This window comes from Schistocerca cancellata, chromosome 6, assembly GCF_023864275.1.
Source record: "Schistocerca cancellata isolate TAMUIC-IGC-003103 chromosome 6, iqSchCanc2.1, whole genome shotgun sequence".
Taxonomy (NCBI): domain Eukaryota; kingdom Metazoa; phylum Arthropoda; class Insecta; order Orthoptera; family Acrididae; genus Schistocerca; species Schistocerca cancellata.
Genome location: NC_064631.1, coordinates 356548400 through 356566663, shown reverse-complemented (window position 1 = coordinate 356566663; position 18264 = coordinate 356548400). Strand labels below are relative to the sequence as shown.

At 44.8% G+C, this 18264-nt stretch overlaps 1 protein-coding gene and 2 non-coding genes across 4 annotated transcripts in view; 1 reads left to right on the top strand and 2 right to left on the bottom strand.

The window, feature by feature from the left end:
- LOC126191410 (hemicentin-2-like) overlaps positions 1-18264 on the bottom strand; it is a 1933978-nt gene that overhangs the window by 1683934 nt on the left and 231780 nt on the right. The gene's annotated exons all lie outside the window — the stretch shown is intronic.
- On the bottom strand, positions 11160-11234 carry Trnal-caa (transfer RNA leucine (anticodon CAA)). The gene has a single exon. It is a non-coding gene; the product is annotated as a tRNA-Leu (tRNA).
- Trnal-caa (transfer RNA leucine (anticodon CAA)) lies at positions 11312-11386 on the top strand. Its single transcript has one exon. It is a non-coding gene; the product is annotated as a tRNA-Leu (tRNA).

Genomic DNA, 18264 nt, shown 5'->3' with positions numbered 1-18264 from the left:
CCTTAGTTTTATTTATTCTTAGATGATATTCTGAGCTATACAGTCATCTCAATTCAAGACATCTGCAAAACTGTGAGGCTGGATCGTGAGCCGTGCTTGGATAGTTCAGTCGGTAGGGCAATTACCTGCGAAAGGTACAGGTCTCAGGTTCGAGTTCCGGTCCGGTACACAGTTCGAATCTCCGTGGAACTTTCAATTAGCGAGTTATCCAGACAATATTTGCCCTCTTTTTACTGTAAATGCGTAGTGTACTCTCTTAGTTATTTCCTTTTTAATTGTGTTCGACTATTTTTCTGCTGAACTGCTATCAATGGCTTGGCTAAAGTTATTGATTCCGCCTAAAATAAATTCCATATCGACTCATTCTATCCTACATCTGAGTACTCAGCTTCAGTATGTATTTCATTTTCTTCAACCTCATGCATCTCGTAGGAATGTGGTTAACCTCTGGCTGGCTTATTTCCTGAGGCTGTCAAAGCTGATGCATTTCGCTGCTCGTTTATGTCACTTGACACTGTCGTGTAACAAGGCAAAACTGGTTTCTTGTAACGTGAAATAAATTTCAATTTACTTTAAAAGCTTACAGCCCAGATGGAATCATGGATTTAAGCTTTAACATGCGATGCTTTGGTCTGCATATTTTCATTCGTGGTCTACAAAGAAAATTCCTGACGTTTTGTAAAGTATTGCCTTAATACTAATCACCCACACTTTGACTTTCTGTGTACAGTTTCCTCTAACGCAAAATCTTCAATATTCATGAAAATTTTGCTATGTGCACAAAGTAGATTTCACTCTTTTCGCTTGTTAGATATGTATTTAGTCATGCAATATTCCTGAAATGTAAGTGCAGAGTTTTTCTTTAGAATTTTATTGTGGTCGTAACGTGTTGCCGGTCAACCTTTAAGGTTCTCGGGAACTTTCTTCGTTAATCAGTACATCCTAGTAGCAACAGACTTTGATAATGTCTCTCAGATAGTTCAGTGTAGCTAAGCCGAGTTATAAGCATCTAATTATGCTAATACTTGATAATGAATCCTGCTGCGTTATAAAGTTAGTTTACCAATTATTTTAACAAGTACTACATTAGGATTCTGCCTGGTGTTGGACTGAGCCGAAAACATAGAACAAGAAGGCTTCGACGATAAACATCGTGTAAAAACTAGGGTAAGGTCAGTAATTACACTTTCGGTCGCTGAGTCTGATCCTAGCTAAGTCTACAGGAATGAAGATCCAAGCACAATGGAAGTTTTCTCTGCGCAACCTTACGCTGAAATTCCCGTTAATCCCTTTCGTAGCTGTAAGGATTATGTAAGTTTGTTGAGCGGTGCAATGGTCCGACGGTTCTTAGCATTTACGAACCACGGGTAGCGCTACTCTCGCCTGCTTCCCTTTCATAACGGCTTCTGTTACGCTTCCTCGCAACATCGAGTTTTACATCTCTTGCAGGAGAGGCACTGATCAGTTTCCGGTTAGTATTAGATGCAGAGAACTAATTAACTTTCATATTAACACCATACATTCATTTTAAATTAATATTTACTTAACAGGACGTCTCTGTATTTCCAGGAAACGAACTTTATAGTACAATTTACGGAATGGAAGCGTCGGAGGCGTACGTATTTAATAACGCAGGTAGAAAATTCTGAGAATGTGGAAGTTGCTAATATGAATGCATGTTATTAAGCGAACACCAGAAAGCGTATGTTTAAATCTGAAAATACTTCTTTTATAAGGGAGGTAATTGTAACAAAAATCTGGATGATTGGAACGGGTTTGAAACGCCGTCCACGTTAATCTTACTCCTGTTTTTTAACCGCTTTAGGGCAATACAGTTTAATATTATCGGCTTATGACAATATTTCTGTGCTAGAAAGCCATTTATTCGCTAATAGTTGATATATTCTTTCTAGTTTTTTCTTACAGACTCTGTCATACATCTAGGAAGACGTCTTGTATTTCATAGCGTAGGAATACAAACATATAAAAAATACAGGCTCAAGTTTTCCAGCCAATCCAGTGCTGCAGGTGTAAGGTCATGGATTTCTTGCAGCGGCCATTCATAGCAAGTACATGAACAACAGACGTGGTACTTCTGAACAACACAGGCACTGCAATATCATAACGTATCGTATTCATAGCGGGGATTCGAAGGCTATGTGGAAGAGTTTTGTTCTTAGACTTTACCCTTTCTATCTGACGAATTTTCGGCCATTGTCCATTAGAACAGTCATTTTATGCACATTTCCTGTCCATTGCAGATTCTGTTGAGGATGCCTCACATCCTTCTACTCTGATCGCGACCTGGCTACTTGACCGTCGGATCTTTTTTGAAGCTACAGTTTCTGACTGCTTGTCTACACAATAACCGCAAATGCTCGTCTACAGTGAAGTTCCCAAGTTGTGTTACTGTTCTCACTGGAATATGTCTTCATTTCAGTCTTAATTCCCTACGTTCTTGGTAAGTTGCACAGAATCGGTATGAATATGCAATAGTGACTCATTAGAACGTTTCTGAAGAAGATGTTTTAGAACAGGTGGCAGTGCTGTGTTACTCAGAACGGTCATCCACTGAGTGAGAGTTGACGTGATCGTCCCGGTAAGTAGTCTCATTTCTTGATGAGTTAAACGCCAACAAAATTTGTTTGATGACGGTTGATGCAAACAGAGGCACAACACTCAGTAGCAGAGTAAACCAAAGAGATGCTGCAGGTTCTGAAGGTGTTAGCATTAGATCCCCAAGACGTAGCTACTAAGTTCTTAAATTAGCTGAAACATTTTCCAGTTGTTGTATGTAGGGCAAATTGGAACTAGCGTGACGCCTAGATCCTTAGGATGCAGATCACGTCTTAAGATGGTTCCTTCGGAGTATATTCTCAGCTGAACATGAACCTGTCTGTGAATTAGAGCCGGCCGGTGTGGTCGAGCGGTTCTAGGCGCTTCAGACTTGAACCGCGCGACCGCTACGGTCGCAGGTTCGAATCCTGCCTCGGGCATGGATGTGTGTGATGTCCTTGGTTAGTTAGGTTTAAGTAGTTCTAAGTTCTAGGGGACTAATGACCTCAGATGTTACGTCCCATAGTGCTCAGAGCCATTTGAACCAATTTTTGTGATTTAGATAGAAGACTGAAACTTATCGTTTATTCGGATTTGGCTTAGGTCCCCATTTTCTGAAATATTGATTTATTATTTGGAGACTTTGAGTGAATGTTTCCTCTGTTTGGATATGTTCGTGCTTTGTATGGCTATGATTATATCGTCGACATAAATAAACTTTCCAGACGTTTGGTAAAGACATCTGGCTTGTAGATGTTGAACAAAAGTGGGGTCAGATCGGAGTCTTTAGGAAGGTCGTTCTGCTGGTTTAGGCGTTTGCGTTTCCTTTAACTTAACATTGCTTGAAAGGTTCTGAGATAAGTTTTTAAATCATAAGCTGGAGAAAAGCTTTTCAGGGACTAGGTTGTACAGATTTTCCGGTAGCCCCACATTCCGACTATGCCGAAGGCACAGACTGTGGTAATTTATCGGTCGCTGTCTTGAGCTGCTTCTGTCCAATCACATTACATTACAGTAAATAAAATACTGAAATTGTAGGTAACTGAAAAGTAAAAAAAAATAGTAAAGACTTAAAGGCCGCATAAGACATTTTTAAGAAAAATAACTAGAAATTGCCTTAACCCAGCAAACTGCAAATTAAATCAGCTGTAGACCTCTGTGATCTTAAAACTGTGATGAATGCAATGAGGCCCGTTCTCGTCAGTCATTTGTTATACAATTTAATTGAATTTCCTACCATACATGTATTTTCCAATGTAGATGAATTTGCTTCACAAGCGAATGCTGTCCCAGTAAGAGCACAATTCACTTATCCAGAAGAAAACGGCCTTATTTGCTATTTAATTAGCGTCGCCTTACCTGAACTGTTGCAGGACAAGAAAAAGAAGTGGAGAAAAAAGTAATTCTTTTAAACACTGGACTTATTTTCTCCACAATGGCTCACAATAAAAAATGAACATTTATTCGTAACTGAGACACAAATAATTGCTTACTTGAAGATCAATGAAGAAGCTGTTACTTCTCAAAATGTAAGAAATTATATTCCACAATGAAACGTACATTGAGGCATTCAAAATTACAATAAATGGGTTCTTTGTGAACAAGTGGTAGAAATCTCTAACTGAACAGAAGATTGCTATGGAATTGTGATTGGTTTTCCAAAATCTGTGCACCTCGCAAACACAAGACCGGATCCAAAATACAAATAAGTAAAGACACTGAAATGCAGCACAAGCTGTGGGATTGTGAGCTGCTAAGATAAAAAGCAGCGTTAGCGCTAAAAAAGCGACACTTTTTCAGCCACCAGCCTTATGGCTGGTGTGATGCGGTCTGTTACAAGTTCCTCTCCTGTGCTCACCTTTTCATCTCAGGTTTTTTTTTTTTTTTGAAAAATATGTAAAAATCAGCCAACCGGTTGCATAGCTGATTTTTACATATTTTTCAAATTTGTGTATACGGTTGCTGCAAACCATGTTCAAAGTTGTCCTCGATTATTTGCTGGATGTGCTCCGATCTCTATCTTGCTATACAGTTTTCACCCTCCGCAGCTCCCTCTGGTAGCATGGCAGTTATTCCGTACGTCTTATGTATTTCCTGTCATACTGTCTCTTCTTTTGTCATATATTCCTTTCCTCACAGATTCTGCGAAAAATTGTCTCATTCCTTACCTTATCAGCCCATCTAATTTTCAACATTCTTCTGTAAGATTACATGTCAAACGGTTCCATACTCTTTTGTTCCAGTTTCCCCACAGTACATGCTTCACTACCATGCAATGCTGTGCTCCAAACGTACATTATCACAATTACCTCCTCAGTTACACTTACTCTATCGATTCAGCGTAAACTGCACCAGGCTTTCTGTCTGTCTGTCTGTCTCTCTCTCTCTCTCTCTCTCTCTCTCTCTCTATCTATCTGCCCTCTCGGCTGTTTGTCACCGCACCGATTTCTCGACTCTCCTTCGTGTTCCTCTTCGCTCCCAGAAAACCACCGCTTGTAGGGAAGTATGCAACACTTTCGCCACACTCACGATCAAGATTTCCTCTCAGCAAGCTGAAATGCAGGGAAAGCTTGCTCAAACCTCTCCACTGTCGCTTACAGTATGCCCATTAACTGGCCCAATGTTGGCACGCTGTATATGCTGTGTCATCACTCATTGGTTCGGATACGCTCGATATAGCACTTACACTGACGACTCCTGATTAGCTGACATCATGCAGGCGATTAGAGTCTGGTCCTTTACCACAATGAACATGGCATCATGTTGGTCTTACATATTTGTTATTGCCAACAGGAAATGCAGATTCATCACTTCAGAAATGCTCTGGGAAACTGTGCTATAGCTTCCAAGTCCATCCACGCTGCCTGGTTGACAACTGAAAACGGCCACAACACATCTGAGAACGAGCAGCTCATCAGTTGAGGGGAGAGGAAGACCGTTTGAGCTGTCGATTCTTTGCGTTGCAACCAGCCAGGCCAGTCACCGCACTCTCTCAAGCCTGCTACAGCTAAGGGAAATTCATCACACTAATTGTGTATTTCCCTCCAGCATGGTTAAGAACATTAGGCTACCAACTTTAATTATCATCGCAAAGCAATGTATGTCATAGTACTGTCACATCACCCAAACACCTTCTGGTTTTTGGAGAAACAGAACTTCCTTAATGGTGATCCTCTATCGTCACTGATTAATGCCTCCACAAGAAGAAAGTCTTGTATTCCAAATTAATCACCAGAAATCAAAAAGTTCCGAAACTCCCAGCAATCTTCCAATCAATGATAAAATATAAAAATATAACCTAACGGACCTTAATCCCTGAATTGATGGAAAATTAATATAACCGTCTAGATTTTACGTGGCTGCCTTGTAATGACATGTGAACAGAGTTAATGACAACTCTAACTACACTACTGGCCATTAAAATTGCTACACCACGAAGATGACGAACATGACGTGCTAAAGACGCCAAAATTTAGCCGACAGGAAGAAGATGCTGTGATATGCAAATGATCAGCTTTTCAGAACATTCACACAAGGTTGGCGCTGGTGGCGACACCTACAATGCGCTGACATGAGGAAAACTTCCAACCGATTTCTCATACACAAACAGCAGTTGACCGGCGTTGCCTGGTGAAACGTTGTTGTGATGCCTCGTGTAAGGAGGAGAAATGCGTACCATCACGTTTCCGACTTTCATAAAGGTCGGATTGTAGCCTATCGTGATTGCGGTTTATCGTATCGCGACATTGCTGCTCGCGTTGGTCGAGATCCAATGACTGTTAGCAGAATATGGAATCGGTGGGTTTAGGAGGGTAATACGGAACGCCGTGCTGGATCGCAACGGCCTCGTATCACTAGCAGTCGAGATGACAGGCATCTTATCGGCATAGCTCTAACGGATCCTGCAGCCACATATCGATCCCTGAGTCAACAGATGGGGACGTTTGCAAGACAACAACCATCCGCACGAACAGTTCAACAGTTCGACGACGTTTGCAGCATCATGGACTATCAGCTCCGAGACCCTGGCTGCGGTTACCCTTGACGCTGCATCACAGACAGTAGCGCCTGCGATGGTGTACTCAACGACAACCTTGGGTGCACGAATGGAAAAACGTCATTTTTTCGGATGAATCCAGGTTCTGTTTACAGCATCATGATGGTCGCATAAGTGTTTGGCGACATCGCTGTGAACGTACATTGGAAGCGCGTATTCGTTATCGCCAAACTGGCGTATTACCCGGCGTGATGGTATGGGGTGACATTTTTACACGTCTCGGTCACCTCTTCTTCGCATTGACGGCACTTTTAACAGTCGACGTTACATTTCAGATTTGTTACGATCCGTGGCTCTACCCTTCTTTCCATCCCTGTATGAGCCTTTATGGATACAGAAAATGTTCGACTGCTGCCCTGGCCAGCACATTCTCCAGGTCTCTCACCAACTGATAACGTCTCATCAATGGTGGCCGAGCAACTGGCTCGTCACAATACGCCAGCCACTACTCCTGATGAACTGTGGTATCGTGTTGAAGCTGCATGAGCAGCTGTACCTGTACACGCCATCCAAGCTCTGTTTGACTCAATGCCCAGGCGTATCAAGGCCGTTATTACGGTCAGAGTTGGTTGTTCTGGGTACTGACTTCTCAGGATCTATGCACCCAAATAGAATGAAAATGTAATCACATGTCAGTTCTAGTATAATATATTTGTCCAGTGGATACCCGTTTATCATCTGCATTTTTTCTTGGTGTAGCAATTTTAATTGCCAGTAGTGTATATCAACAATTTTTTCAAATTATTTTAACAAATGAATGTTTATAAAAATGATAGTAATATACTTTGACCAGACACACACATAAAGTAAAAAAAATTAAGTATTGCATTACTTGACACTGATCAGCTCCAATAAATGTTGGCTTGTGCCTTACTTGTTTTTATAATATCTCAGTGTGTTGTTTTGCGAATGTCCATTGGTTAACAAAACAATAAAAACATGTAATTATGCTAAAATGTTTTGTGTGGGCTGATTCTGTTCAAATTGATAGCTCAGTATAGTTACACTATTCGTCCAAGGCGACAACGCCAGAGGAGCAACCCAGACGGCGCCCAGGCCGTTTTCAAACAGCGTTGTCAGCTGGCCAAGGCAGGAGGTAGGCGAGCTCCGCTTTGTAAGGCATTGGTGTCAGGTGCTGATTAACTCGTCTCAAACGAGTACACGACATCTCTGAGCCCATCACAGATCACTCAACACCTGCCGCTGTTCATTGTTTAAATGGCTCTGAGCACTATGGGACTTAACATCTGAGGTCATCGGTCACCTAGAACTTAGAACTACTTAAACCTAACTATCCTAAGGACATCACACACATCCATGCCCGAGGCAGGATTCGAACCTGCGACCGTAGCGGCCGCGCGATTCCAGGCTGAAGCGCCTAGAACCGCTCGGCCACAACAACAAGAACAACATTAATGCATTATGGTAGCCGTTCTAGAAGTCACAAAGAATTGCAAGTGTAATCATTTACATACCACCGATTGTGTTTACATGTACAAAGCCACGCTGGCATCCGACTACATTTTATGGGTGCTTCAATTTTGTCAGGCTGTGCAATGAAGAAACAAACGGAAGTTATGGTTAGTCTTATCGGTAGCATTGTTATTAGGGAACAGAACCAATGGGTGAAGTGGGTGACATAGGCCGTATTCAGAATCATAGAAACTACCTAACCATACTCCTCTAGTAAACCTGAAAATCGCATGAAATGGTGCAGGTGAACATCGGAGAAGAATCCGATTATAATACTGAAGTACATTCATCAACTAAGGTATTCTAAAAACAGCTGCAAGACACACAGCGTTCTGTATTACATACTGTATGTTAAACCATCCTTCCACCCTCATTCATCTTTTCATTAAACACATGGTATTCCTCTATGTACAAGGAACCCAAAAATATTTTTAAAAAATGTATGTATGTTTGGCTGCATACGTGTATATCCCATACCTCCTCCTAAACCACTGGATTGATTTCAACCAAACTAGGTACACATACCACTTCTTGTCTAGAATTATTTGCTGTGGGTGTAGCAAATATGTGTCTATTGAGAGGGCGGAGATCGAGGTGAAAAATAAGTGTATCCCACAGCGAATCGATTGCCAGACTTCTTTCATCCAGCATTTGAGAATGAGAGCATTTGATAACTTGCAACAAACTTTACACCTAGTTTCAAAAACTAACTCAAGTTTATTGCTTACCACCTTTTCGCTGTTCATGCAGTAAAACTGCCGTATCAGGCATGACATTTTAATTTATTTTTTCGTCACTACCAACTGCATTCGTAACACATTTTGTAGACAGAACCGAATGTATCTACTAAACTGTGTCATTGTATGACAGCTAGTGTAGGAGACATAAGTACGGAAATGTGTGAGAAACTCTTGCATCATGAATGACGTTTAAATTTATTATTTCCTTACTAATAACTCTATTCGCAACACATTTTGCAGAGAGTATCCACATATGCCTCTGAATTTATATACAAATTTATGTCATAGTACGACATATTTCAGGAGATACGTCATAAACATTGAGCTGCGGGAAAATGAAACTGCTAGACGAATTTCGCTAGAGATACAGGCGAACTATGTGTACAGATATGAGTGAATTATGTTAAAAATGTGCGACATATATGTGACAAGTCTGTACACAGGTCAAGTCACTGGTTAAAAGCTCCCCCTAAATCCTTGGATCAATTTCACCCAGATTCGGTATACATACTACACTCCTGGAATTTAAAATAATAACACCGTGAATTCATTGTCCCAGGAAGGGGAAACTTTATTGACACATTCCTGGGGTCAGATACATCACATGATCACACTGACAGAACCACAGGCACATAGACACAGGCAACAGAGCATGCACAATGTCGGCACTAGTACAGTGTATATCCACCTTTCGCAGCAATGCAGGCTGCTATTCTCCCATGGAGACGATCGTAGAGATGCTGGATGTAGTCCTGTGGAACGGCTTGCCATGCCATTTCCACCTGGCGCCTCAGTTGGACCAGCGTTCGTGCTGGACGTGCAGACCGCGTGAGACGACGCTTCATCCAGTCCCAAACATGCTCAATGGGGGACAGATCCGGAGATCTTGCTGGCCAGGGTAGTTGACTTACACCTTCTAGAGCACGTTGGGTGGCACGGGATACATGCGGACGTGCATTGTCCTGTTGGAACAGCAAGTTCCCTTGCCGGTCTAGGAATGACGGTTTGGATGTACCGTGCACTATTCAGTGTCCCCTCGACGATCACCAGTGGTGTACGGCCAGTGTAGGAGATCGCTCCCCACACCATGGTGCCGGGTGTTGGCCCTGTGTGCCTCGGTCGTATGCAGTCCTCATTGTGGCGCTCACCTGCACGGCGCCAAACACGCATACGACCATCATTGGCACCAAGGCAGAAGCGACTCTCGTCGCTGAAGACGACACGTCTCCATTCGTCCCTCCATTCACGCCTGTCGCGACACCAGTGGAGGCGGGCTGCACGATGTTGGGGCGTGAGCGGAAGACGGCCTAACGGTGTGCGGGACCGTAGCCCAGCTTCATGGAGACGGTTGCGAATGGTCCTCGCCGATACCCCAGGAGCAACAGTGTCCCTAATTTGCTGGGAAGTGGCGGTGCGGTCCCCTACGGCACTGCGTAGGATCCTACGGTCTTGGCGTGCATCCGTGCGTCGCTGCGGTCCGGTCCCAGGTCGACGGGCACGTGCACCTTCCGCCGACCACTGGCGACAACATCGATGTACTGTGGAGACCTCACGCCCCACGTGTTGAGCAATTCGGCGGTACGTCCACCCGGCCTCCCGCATGCCCACTATACGCCCTCGCTCAAAGTCCGTCAACTGCACATACGGTTCACGTCCACGCTGTCGCGGCATGCTACCAGTGCTAAAGACTGCGATGGAGCTCCGTATGCCACGGCAAACTGGCTGACACTGACGGCGGCGGTGCACAAATGCTGCGCAGCTAGCGCCATTCGACGGCCAACACCGCGGTTCCTGGTGTGTCCGCTGTGCCGTGCGTGTGATGATTGCTTGTACAGCCCTCTCGCAGTGTCCGGAGCAAGTATGGTGGGTCTGACACACCGGTGTCAATGTGTTCTTTTTTCCATTTCCAGGAGTGTATTTACCGTACTATCTGTAAAGAAATGCTGTGGGGGGTAGCAACCAGAAACTGCTATTGGGATGAGGATGTCAACGTGGGGAGAGAAGGGGGTATGAGGACAGAGACAGAACACGGGAAGGAAGGAGGAGTTAGAAGGAGGAGGAGATGGACAGACAGACGAGAAGGGGAGAGGAAGAGATGGGCAAAGACAGGGGAGAAGTGGGGAAGAGATGGACAGAGAAAGGATTGAGGAGGAGGTGGGTAAGAAGTGATATGGAGGAGATGGACAGAGAGAGGGATAGGTGGAGATGAACCAACAGAACACTGGAATAGATACATACCCGGGCAACTCCGGGTACGCAGCTAGGGGGGCGGGCTACGTTAACCGTTATTAAGACGACATTATAATTGAAACTTCCTGACATATTAAAACTGTGTGCCGGACCGAGACTCGAACTCGGGACCTTTGCCTTTTGCGGGCAAGTGCTCTACCAACTGAGCTACCCAAGCACGACTCACGCCCCGTGAGTGGGAAGTAGGAGACGAGGTACTGGCGGAAATGAAGCTGTGAGGACGGGGCGTGAGTCGTGCTTGGGTAGCTCAGTTGGTAGAGCACTTGCCCGCAAAAGGCAAAGGTCCCGAGTTCGAGTCTCGGTCCGGCACACAGTTTTAATCTGTCAGGAAGTCTCATATCAGCGCACACTCCACTGCAGAGTGAAAATCTCATTCTGGACTTTATAATTGTCAGCTACTGACAAATGTCTTACATAGATCTCTTTCTTAAGTAAGCATTCATTTTGATGATACTGATGATGATGAAGTGTGTATCACTAAATATATCTCATAATTGTCAGCCTGTGGTTTCCTATCCTCCTCCTTTCAGTATGATGGCCGTTCATTATTAGTTTGGCAGCTGCTGTTGACAGCTGACAGATTCCGCAGCTGCTCCAACAACGCTAACCAATGCCGGCGCGGCGGCGGGGTTGCTGGAGTTGTCGGCGTCGCGGAAGCAGCGCCGACCCTGCGCGCTCATAGGCGCGTGGGCTGACACAAAGCAAACCGCAGAGGCGCCAAGTTGTGACCCGCCCACCGCGAGGAAGCCACACGTGCGGAGCGACTGCTATGCCTTCCTCCGCTCTGCGGCTGGGGAATGCTGCAGGCCAGAAATTACGCCAGCCGGCCCCGCGGCACTGCCCAAGTTGCTACTGAAACCGCAATGGAGCATTCTGGCTGCTGAACTGGTACCGCAAAAACACTCCGCGCTGAATAGAGATGGTTATCAAACAGGCGGAAACACCAACGCTCCCCGAAACAGCACCACGGCACGATGGTAACACTAATCATTCGCAAACGGCTACAGTCGAAAATAAATCAGCATGTAGTATTCAAAGTGATGAGTAACACAACCGTACATTCTTCAAATGGTTCAAATGGCTCTGAGCACTATACGACTTAACTTCTGAGGTCATCAGTCGCCTAGAACTTAGAACTAATTAAACCTAACTAACCTAAGGACATCACACACATCCATGCCCGCTCGGTTCCAGACTGTAGCGCTTAGAAACGGACGGCTACTCCGGCCGGCTCGTACATTCTGTTCACGAGATTTACATGAGACTGGTCTAAGCTTATCTACATCTACATCTATATCTACATCCATACTCCGCAAGCCACCTGACGGTGTGTGGAGGAGGGTACCTTGAGTACCTGTATCGGTTCTCTCTTCTATTCCAGTATTGTTCGTGGAAAGAAGGATTGTCGGTATGCCTCTGTGAGGGCTCTAATCTCTCTGATTTTATCCTCATGGTCTCTTCGCGAGATATACGTAGGAGGGAGCAATATACTGCTTGACTCCTCGGTGAAGGTATGTTCTCGAAACTTCAACAAAAGCCCGTACTGGGCTACTAAGCGTCTCTCCTGCAGAGTCTTCCACAGGAGTTTACCTATCATCTCCGTAACGCTTTCGCGATTACTAAATGATCCTGTAACGAAGCGTGCTGCTCTCCGTTGGATATTCTTTCTCTCTTCTATCACCCCTATCTAGTACGGATCCCACACTGCTGAGCAGTATTCAAGCAGTGGGCGCATAAGCGTACGAGGTGCATTCAAGTTCTAAGGCCTCCGATTTGTTTTCTCCGGATTGGAAAGAGATAGAAACATGCGCATTGTTTTAAAATGAGGCCGCGTTCATTGTCAATACGTCCCAGAGGTGGCAGTACCGTACGGCAGATGGAATTTTACTGTTTTAAATACTTAAAATGGCGACGTTTTCCTTACTTGAACAGCGTGCAATCATTCGTTTTCTGAATTTGCGTGGTGTGAAACCAATTGAAATTCATCGACAGTTGAAGGAGACATGTGGTGATGCAGTTATGGATGTATCTAAAGTGCGTTCGTGTGTGCGACAGTTTAATGAAAGCAGAACATCGTGTGACAACAAACCGAAACCGCCTCGGGCTCGCACAAGCCAGTCTGACGACATGACCGAGAAAGTGGAGAGAATTGTTTAGGGGGATCACCGAATGACTGTTGAACAGATCGCCTCCAGAGTTGGCATTTCTGTGGGATCTGTGCACACAATCCTGCATGACGACCTGAAAATGCGAAAAGTGTCATCCAGGTGAGTGCCACGAATGCTGACGAACGACCACATGGCTGCCCGTGTGGCATGTTGCCAAGCAATGTTGACGCGCAACGACAGCATGAATGCGACTTTCTTTTCGTCGATTGACAATGGATGAGACGTGGATGCCATTTTTCAATCCAGAAACAAAGCGCCAGTCAGCTCAATGGAAGCACACAGATTTACCGCCACCAAAAATATTTCGGGTAACCGCCAGTGCTGAAAAAATGGTGTACATGTTCTGGGACAGCGAGGGCGTAATCCTTACCCATTGCGTTCCAAAGGGCACTACGGTAACGTGCATCCTACGAAAATGTTTGAAGAACAAATTTCTTCCTGCACTGCAACAAAAACGTCCGGGAAGGGCTGCGTGTGTGCTGTTTCACCAAGACAACGCACCCGCACATCGAGCTAACGTTACGCAACAGTTTCTTCGTGATAACAACTATGAAGTGATTTCTCATGCTCCCTACTCACTTGACCTGGCTCCTAGTGACTTTTGGCTTTTTCCAACAATGAAAGACACTCTCCGTGGCCGCACATTCACCAGCCGTGCTGCTATTGCCTCAGCGATTTTCCAGTGGTCAAAACACTGCAGGGCGATTACGTCGAGAAGTAACGCCAGTTTCATCGATTTCGGGTGAGTGGTTAATTAGAAAAAAAATCGGAGGCCTTAGAACTAATTCCTTTGTTTTCGGATTGCATTTCCTCAGGAGTCTTCCAATGAATCTCATTCTGGCATCTGCTTTACCGACGATCAACTTTATATGATCATTCCATTTTAAATCACTCCTAATGCGTACTCCCAGATAAATTATGGAATTAGCTGCTTCCAGTTGCTGACCTGCTATATTGTAGCTAAATGATAAGGGATCTTTCTTTCTATGTATTGGCACCACATTACACTTGTCTGCATGGAGATTCAATTGCCATTCCCTGCACCATGCGTCAATTCGCTGCAGATCCTCCGGCATTTCAGTACAATTTTCCATTGTTACATCCTCTTGATATACCACAGCATCATCCGTAAAAAGCCTCAGTGAGCTTCCGATGCCATCCACAAGGTCATTTATGTATATTGTGAATAGCAATGGTCCTACGATACTCCCCTGCGGCACACCTGAAATCACTCTCACTTCGGAAGCTTATTGTATGAATGTATGATATCTTTTTTTGGACATGTCCGAAAAAACACACCACGCATTTATGTAACTGAGTCGCCTCTCTGGGCAATGAACATTCAGAGCGGATGTATATTTACGTTCGACCTCCAGTGGGAATCTAAAATTAGCGAGTGTGGAGGACACGGACGGGGGTTGTAGATAGGAAGCGCTAAGTGGGAGTGGGAGTCGGCTGGGGAGCGTGTCGTTATAATCAGCACATTTGCGATAAACACTGTATCCGGGCGGTGCTGTGGCTAACGCAGCTGCCTTGTAAACACGAGATCCCGGGTTCGAGCCCTGATCCGACACACATTTTCACTCGGAACCGCTGATTACACACCAAGTCCCAAAGCAGCTGATAACATTACTTCCTTTCTCCCCCTTCCCCCTTCAGGTTCACATGCTATAGGTCTAAGCTCTCCTGGACATGCACATACGGCAGTATATGGGAGAGCATTTCTTAGAACAAGACACTCGAAGACTTTTCAGGTGTACTGAGAACGCTAGTAAACAAGATGATAATGTTTCACACGTCTCTTGACATTTCATCCATAGAAAACTGCACAAATAGTTGGCGAAAATCAATTTTTGAATAATGCGATTCGACTAACAACTAAAATGATTACGTCATTCCATCCTGACAACAATCAGCAACTTAGCTAACTAGTTTCTATAGTTTCTCTCCAGCAAGCTGCACATTTCTGGTTGAGTGATAACACTGAAACCCATCATCAACAGGACCTATCCAATATTATTTCATTTACTTATTTTTATCTTCATTCATTAACGGATTATCTCTCTGTGATAAGGGATTTCTCAATGTAATACAGCAAAAATAAATATCTCGGATATAATTGTGAACAGAATGTGTGATGATGTGTTCAAGAGGACAGCGTAGGCTGTCGGCTGGAGGGGCCATCTCGGCAATCACCGCATTCAGATCAGCCATTACTATGGTGCACGCCTTTTCTGCTCTCACTCCATCAATGGTTCCGTACTGCTGTAGTGCTTTTCATTCTCAACTGCACTGTGTTGGCTGACCGGCATACACACATGCTCATAAATTAAGGATAATGCTGATACATGGTGAAGCAACGCTCTGGTTGGCGGTTTGCGGGTTTAAATCACCTCGGGGTATGACCATGCGGTGCATTTGACCTGCGGCCTTCGTACGGTGGCTCTGGCAGCAGTCCACATACGCAGAGGTGTGTTTGTGCATGCCAGTGTACGGTGCAGCGAGTAAGTGTACAGTCGTTTTCAGACGTACTAATGGTGACTGTATGTTGAAAATGGATCAAAGAACACATACTGATGACGTTATGAGGGGTAGAATACTAGTGCGACTGGAGGCTGGTCAAACACAGCAGGTCGTAGCACGTGCCCTCCGTGTACCACAAAGTGTGATCTAAAGATTATGGCAACGATTCCAGCCCACAGGAAACATATCCAGGCGCTACAGTACGGGACGTCCACAGTGTAAAAAACACCGCATGAAGACCGATATTTCACCATCAGTGCCCGCAGACGGTCACGGTGTACTGCAGGTAGCCTAGCTCGGGACCTTACCGCAGCCACTGGAACAGTTGTCTCCAGACACACACAGTCTACAGACGACTGAACAGACATGGTTCATTCGCCCGGAGACCTACAAGATGCAATCAACTGATCCCTGGTCACAGGAGAGCCCGTAAAGCCTGGTGTCAAGAACACAGTACATGGTCACCGGAACAGTGGTCCCAGGTTATGTTCACGTACGAGTCCAGGTATAGTCTGAACAGTGATTCTCGCCGGGTTTTCATCTGACGTGAACCAGGAACCAGGCTCCAACGCCTTAATGTCCTTGAAAGGGACCTGTATGGAGGTCGTGGTTTGATGGTGTGGGGTGGGATTATGATTGGTGCACGTACACCCCGGCATGTCTTTGACAGAGGAACTGTAACAGGTGAAGTGTATCGGGACGTCATTTTGCACAAGTATGTCCGCCTTTTCAGGGGTGCAGTGGGTCCCACCTTCCTCCTGATGGATGATAACACACGGCCCCACCGAGCTGCCATCGTGGAGGAGAACCTTGAAACAGGCGAATGGAGTGGCCTCCCTGTTCTCCAGACCTAAAACCCATCGAGCAAGTCTGGGACGCTCTCGCTCGAAGTATCGCTGGACGGCTTCAAACCCCTAGGACACTTCAGGAGTTACTACAGGCACTGGTGCAAGAACGGGAGGCTATACCCCAGGAGCTGCTCGACCACCTGAGCCAGAATATGCCGACCCGTTGTGCGGCCTGTTTACGTGTGGATGGTGATCATATTCCATACTGATGTTGGGGTACGTGCACAGGAAACAGTGGCGTTTTGTAGCAAATGTGTTTCGGGACGGTTTTCTCAACTTATCACCATTAGCGTGGACTTACAGATCTGTGTCGTGTGTGTTCCCTATGTGCCTATGCTATTAGCGCCAGTTTTGTGTAGTGCAACGTTGTGTGGCGCCACACTCTGCAATTATCCTAATGAGTGTAGATCTGTATTAGAATTACATCTTTTTCGAGAAATTTCAATATTTACTTCTTTCGTACCATGGGACCTGCTCCATTCCTACTATTTTTTTTCAAACAGTGGCTGGAACTTTTTGTAGTCGTCACATAAAAGCTCACCGCTGCTACCCCAACCTCTCTCTCACATTCCTGGAATACCTAGATTGTTGTGCTCCATCTCCATTCCTTCCATTTTAAAATTTGCCAAATTGTAACGCGTGCCAAGGTTCCACGTACGAATTCTCAACTTTTCCTCTTTTCTCGTCTTCTCTCTTGTCTCTGTGCGTTCAATAAATCTCGAAGCACTCCCTCCCGGGGATCATACGGAAAGTACGTTTTACCATCCGTTTTATTTTGCACATAGAGGACCATATGGACTGTGCTTCAGGAACACTGATGTGGTAGCTTCTCGTTGCTTTCCACACATAATATCAGCAGCGCAATGTAGGTCAGACGTTGTTGGCAGTCAATCAATCTCAGAAAGACTCTGTAGCTTTTTGTTGGTCCACGGGAAGTATTAGATTTCTTTCCTACGACCCATATCTGGGAAGCAGTCCCCAATCCGACACCTGGGTACCCGCCCTCTGAAAAGAGCAGTAAGGCTAATAACTAAAAGCAGTAGTCGGCCTCATCACAAAGAATTACTTTTTAAAAAGTGGGAGTCCTTACTGCAGCAAGGAAGCCCAACTACCAATCTGTTTCACGTATCAGGGAAAATAGTTGTAAGTATTTCGATAATAGTTCTAAAGATAATCTTGGAACAAGAGCCAGTTAGGCTTTCAGAAAGAAACAACGAAGTACTCACACCAGTATCCACTAACAGAGAATAAAATTGTGCAATAAACTGCCAAATGAAATAAAAAGATTGCTAAAATTCATTTATTGAAAAAAGCAGTTAAAACATACTTCATTAGAAATACATAGTCCACGTATAAGGATTACGTAGAGAATTCAGAGTGGTAATCATGAAAGAGTACAAACAGAAATTCCTTTGACTTTACGATACATGATCACAATATCAACCTTAAAAAAAAATCATGTGCCAAGATGTATAGTGCATGACGGTAATGTCTTATTCCCCTCATAGAAACGCCTCATTTATCATGCGAGTATACTGAATCAGTTAGACGAACAAACTGAAGGGGGTATGTGGGATTGAACTCCATATTCCTGGTCCCTTACTCTTTAGTGGAACTTCCGTAGCGCGTGGGGTGATAGAGTAGGGGCA